Genomic DNA, 5,828 nt, shown 5'->3' on the forward strand with positions numbered 1-5,828 from the left:
CCCCCGACTTTAGCCCGCTTTCGATCACGAACTTAAGCTCATTAGCGATGATCCTCGCCACATCGATCTGGACGTTGGAGAGGATACTGTGAACCAAATGTGCCACTGGGATCGGCACTGTAGACGTGTGGGACTTTGGCTGGATGTTTGTCAGCACCATCAGCAGAATCAGTTGAGCCAAGGGAGTCATGTCCTCCCTATGATACCTCATGGGAACCCCAGATGGGTTCCGCTCAACAGATTTCCCTCTTAATAGCAGGGCGGCAGAAATGGCTTCAACATCCCGGTGAAGCCGTAAATCAGTGTGGTATGTGTCTCTTTCCTCAGCTCCCAGCTGGAGCGGCTCACCTAGGACTCGGTTAATGGCATCCCTATCAAATGCAACTGGACGGCCAGCCACTCTAGATATCCAAGTAAAGGGCTCGTCATCATCAGGCAGTGCGTTTGCATAAAACTCACGCACCGTTGCTATGTCATAATGCTCAAGTGGGGAAATTAACCGATCCCACTTCATAGTGTCCATCAACCCGGCAAATTCTCTGTTTGTTCCTTGGGGGTTGATGAGGAATCGCTTCTCCGGAAGAATTTTCCGTTTCTCCAGAGCAACGTACCTGGCGGCCTGCTTCGCCCCGACAAATTTGTCGTTATCAAATTGGATCGTTACTGGACGGGAAGTGCTCGTTCCCTTTCTTTTCTTTGACGCTCCAGACCTTGATTCCATCTGCAAAATATAAAAGGAAACAACACACACCAAACAGATTAGACAGCAAAACCATTTTTCAAAAGACTGTCAGGCTCGCTGCTGCTTCGCCTAGCGAAGTGGCAGCGAACGCTCGCCCCAGGTTCGCCTAGCGAGTGCTAGCGAACCTTACGGGTCTTTGGGGTCTGCAGCATTTTCAGAGAAATCTTCCCAAAAACCCACATGCTAATGGTTTCAATTTCAGAACCTAATGATTTATCGATTAAACAAACGTTCTATGGCTCTTGGGGATTACACATTTACATGCAAAACCTAAAATCCCCAATTCCAAAACCTAAAATCCCAAATTGCAAAACCTAAACTCCCTCATGCAAACCTAAAGTTTCCCATACCACAACTCATCCTAATTGTCATTCAAATTGGAAATACAGAGTTCAAACATAAAGAAAATGTAGTAGGGCAAACCTTAGTTACAGTGATAGATTGAAATGTGAAGTGGAGTAGGGTTTGCAATCTCCAAATAGGGAACCAAGTTGTTAGTGAGAGAGATGCAAATGAGAGAGTGTGGAGAGCTCTGTAAAAATTTCCTCAGCAGAGTTGAAAAACAGAAAAATTGTGTTTGGGGCAAAATGAGTGCCCTGCTGAGATTTTAAATAAGTGTTGTCATGCAGCGCTCGCTGCTGCTTCGCCTAGCGAGCAGATAGCGAATCAGCTCGCTACTGCCTCGCCTAGCGAGCAGCTAGCGAGAATGACAGCAAATGCCTTTTCAAAGGCAGCAATTCATGTTCATACAGCATGGTTTTAGCACTAGGAAACCCAACACAACACAACACAAAAAACAGTAAATACTTACAATGTTGGGGTGCCTCCCAACTAGCGCTTGTTTAACGTCGGCTAAGCTCGACGGTGTGATGCTCACAGAGGAGCATCCAACGGAATTGTGCAGCTTCCGGGATCCACTTTGTTGTTTGAGCTACCGGGATCCATTTTGTTGAGCAACTTTCTCAAGGGCTTTGTTGTCTTCACGAGGTTCTTGATGAACCTTCGATAAAATCTAATACCACCCTTTTTCGGAACTATTTGCACAACGCTCACCCATTCACCGTCGGCGATAGAATAATTCATCCCGGCCTCTACCAGTTTGACAACCTCTTTCTTCTTCAGCACCCGCATCAATTGATTCTCTTCGTTTGTGGATAAATTATTGCTGATGATCACGGGTTTAGTACAGTTATCATCAAGGTACACATATTTCAAATGTGGCTCCAGTTTTGGTTCCTCCACTATATTGGTCATATCCACGCCTTCCCTTGTCTCATCATGATAGAAAAGTTCTCCGTAAGCCTCTAATTCATGCAACCATGCTTCCATCTTTTTTTCTTTAGTTTTGGTCGAAACTTGGTAGACTCCTATAAGAGGTCTTTCGGAAGGATTGGAAATATGAACCTGGTTTGCGACCTCCACTAGCTTCTCCTCTGTGGCATCGATTCGGAAAGAATCATGTTTATCATTGAGATGCTTTTTGGCTTCAAAAAGATGGAAGGCTACCTCTTCATTTTGGACCCTTACCTTCATCAAACCGTTATCTACGTCTATCATCATTCGCGCGGTTTTCATGAATGGTCGGCCCAGGATGAGCAGAGCATCATCATCCTCTTCCATATCAATAATAATAAAATCAACCGGGAAGAAGAATTTATCAACTTTGACTAACATGTCTTGAGCCACTCCATATGGTGTAGTGGTAGATTTATCAGCAAGTTGCAAAGTCATCTTCGCAGGTTTGATATCAACATTTCCCAATCTTTTGATAATGGACAGGGGAATTAAATTGATGCTGGATCCCAAGTCAATCAAGCCATTACCCATGTAGGTGTCTCCGATGGTTACCAGTAAAGCGACTCGTCCCGGATCGGATTCCTTCCTTGGGAGAGTTTTCTGAATGATGGCACTACATCGTGCATCAAGCAAGATTGTCTCTGGTTCCGTGTACCTCCGTTTTTTTTGTAAGTATGTCCTTCATGAATTTGGCATACTTTGGCATTTGCTCCAAAGCTTCGGCAAACGGAATGTTGATTTGTAGTTGTTTAAAAATATCCATGAACCGGGCGTAATGTCGTTCATTCTCCCTTTTGGACGGAGCATGAGGATAAGGAAGGTTTTGGATTGGAGTAGCGCTCACTACCTCCTTTCCTTTTGCAATTCTCGAACTCCTCCATCTAGGTTTTTTCACTGGCTCCACCACTACTTCATCACTTGTATTTTTCTCAATCTCCACACTTTTTTTCTTTTCAACTTCACCATTCGTTTTGTTCTTTTCAACTTCTTCCTTTTCACTCCACTCCCCCACTTCACAATCAATATTTTCCTCAACTATTTCCTCCTCATTTTCTCTCTCAACTCTTTTTTTATTCTCACTCATCAACTCCCTCCCACTTCTCGTTATGATCGCCTTACAATACTCCTTAGGATTTGTTTGCGTGTTTGCCGAAAAGGAAGGACCGGTTTGTTGTTCCGCGAGTTGCTTAGCAAGTTACCCAACTTGAGTCTCGAGATTTTTATAGCCGCGTCGTTGCTTTTTTGATTTGCCATTGACATTTGCATGAATTGCGTCAATGTCTCTTCCAACTTCGAAGTTACGACCGGCGGTTGTTGAGGTATATAAGGATTTTGAGGAGGGTTTTAACGGCTAGAAGAACCACCTCCATAACCTTGGTTTTGGTAATAGTTACTTCTAGGTTGGAACCCTTGGTTCCCATGGAAATGTTGTTGTTGATTTTGAGGGTTTGGTTGATAAGGTTGTTGTTGTTGTTGTTGTGGTCTCGGTTGGTAGTCCCTTTGGTTTGCCATGTAGTTTACTTCTTCAAACCCCGGAGGTGGACAGAATCCGGTGTCATGCTCACCTTTACAAAGCTCACAACAAGCTATTTGTTTAGCTTTAGACGGTTCTCTCAACTCTTTAATTTGTTGCGTTAAGAGTTCCACTTGTTGTGAGATGAGCTTGTTTTGGGCAAGGATGGCATCGTTCGCCCCTAGCTCAAGCACTCCCGGCTTCTTCAAAGAGTTGCCTCGACTTTGACTCTGAAGATCATTTAGAGCCATTCGATTTATAATGTCTGTAGCTTCTTCGACACTTTTTGACAATAAAGAGCCACCCGAGGTAGCATCCAACAACGTCTTGCAGTTTGGTTGAAGTCCATTTTTGAAGATATGGATTTGAGTCAATTCATCAAATCCATGCCCTTTACATTTCCGAAGCATGGACTTGAATCTTTCCCACGCTTCATTTAAAGATTCACTGGTTCCTTGTGAAAACACCGAGATGGCCGTCTTGGATTCCATGAATCGGTTATGGGAGAAGAATCTTTCGATGAACTTTTCTTCTAACACGTTCCAGTCTGTCATGACGGCTGGTGTTTGGTCTAAGTACCAATCTTTTGCTTTGCCGAGCAAAGCGTGGGGAAATAATCTTCTGAATAACGGGAGCTCCTGAGCCTGATCCACTCCGGCCGCCAATGCTATCTCATAAAATTTTGTGAGAAAAGCAAATGGGTCTTCATGGTCCATTCCGGTGAATGGACTTCCATATAATAAATTTAGAGTTCCCGTTTTCATCTCAGCTTGCCTTCCCGTGTGGTTGGCAAACTGAGCGGTGTTTCTTGGACTGTTTATGCATGGAGTAGAAATAGTAGGTGGTGGTGGCTCCATGTTAGGTATGAATGGTAGTGGATTTGTGGTAGAAGAACTTTCTCCTTGCTCTTGGCGTTGTCTATCCTGTTGCCTCCTACGTCTCGTTTTGCTATTGAGCCTCCTTGCGGTTCTCTCGATCTCGGGATCAAAAAGAAGTTCGTCCACAGGGATTTGCCCTCGCATAAAACGTAAGTTGCACACTAAACCAAACAAATTACAAGCACAAGTCAAAAATTCACAAGCTAAAACTTAAACAACCATTGCGATGCTCGCAATATCAATTTACAATCCCCGGCAACGGCGCCATTTTGTTAGTTGTAATTTTAAGTGTCGGGTTTTTGTTATCGTATCCACAGGGATTGTAAGATATCACCGCCGTTCGATGGTTGTATTAATTCTAGCTCAATGTAACAATAGGGTTTTGGTTGGTTGTCACGTTATCTTGCATAAAAAGGTAATAAATTGCGGTAAAAGTTTTGGTTTGAATAAATGAGAAATATTGCCAAAGTTAGGGTTCGATGATCACTTTGCATGTATTTGTTCGGTCAACAATCTTATAAACTCCTTTAGATGATAAATCATTTCACAAAGTCCTCCCAATATGTTTCTCTCGAACACACATTGTGAGTTTTCCTATTTTGATCCATTGTTTCTCTCGAACACAATCTATCAAAATGACAACTTTTTGGTTCAACCTTATGGTGAACAAAATCATTCATTACTATCTCTAGCTAACAAACAAGATTGGATGAAAACCTAGGTCAAAAGTTGGTAAACATCTCTCGATCATAAACCAACACAAAGAGTTTTAAATAGAAACAAAGTTTTCATCATATATTCACCATTAAAGAGTTTACACATGAATATCCTTACATTTACACACAAAGCTAGTAATCACCTACATCTAACCTTGACAAATGGATGACTTAGCTACTCATTTTCATGGTAGCTTGGTCGGCAAGTTTCAGAAGAAGGTTGATCAACATCCGAGTCGAATAATCGAGATTGGATGGGAATCCACCTTCTTTTTGTAGAAGATGGTTACAAGATGAAGAGAAATGAAATCTAGGGCATAAAAGATCCTAAGAACAATGCTGGAAAATATCTCTAAGAAAGTACAAAAGTGGAAAAATTAGGTAAAACTAAGGTATGGCTCTCAAAAGTGGCACTTGCTACTTATAGAGCTGTACTGGGTTGTCATGCTCGCTAGGCGAGCAGAATGGCTCGCCTAGCGAGGGTCAAATTGAGGCACAAGAGGCACCTGCGCCCAGAGACACAGTCTATCTCATACTGTCATGTTCGCCTAGCGAACAAAACCTTCGCCTAGCGAAGGGCACGCTTCAACCCTCGCTCCAGCGAGGTTGAGAGGTTTGGCTACTGGAATGCTCGCTGGGAACTTGATAGAGCCTCGCCTAGCGAGTGAGTGCTGGCTGCGCTT

The sequence above is a fragment of the Lathyrus oleraceus genome, chromosome 3, assembly GCF_024323335.1.
Source record: "Lathyrus oleraceus cultivar Zhongwan6 chromosome 3, CAAS_Psat_ZW6_1.0, whole genome shotgun sequence".
In the NCBI taxonomy this organism is placed as follows: Eukaryota; Viridiplantae; Streptophyta; class Magnoliopsida; order Fabales; family Fabaceae; genus Lathyrus; species Lathyrus oleraceus.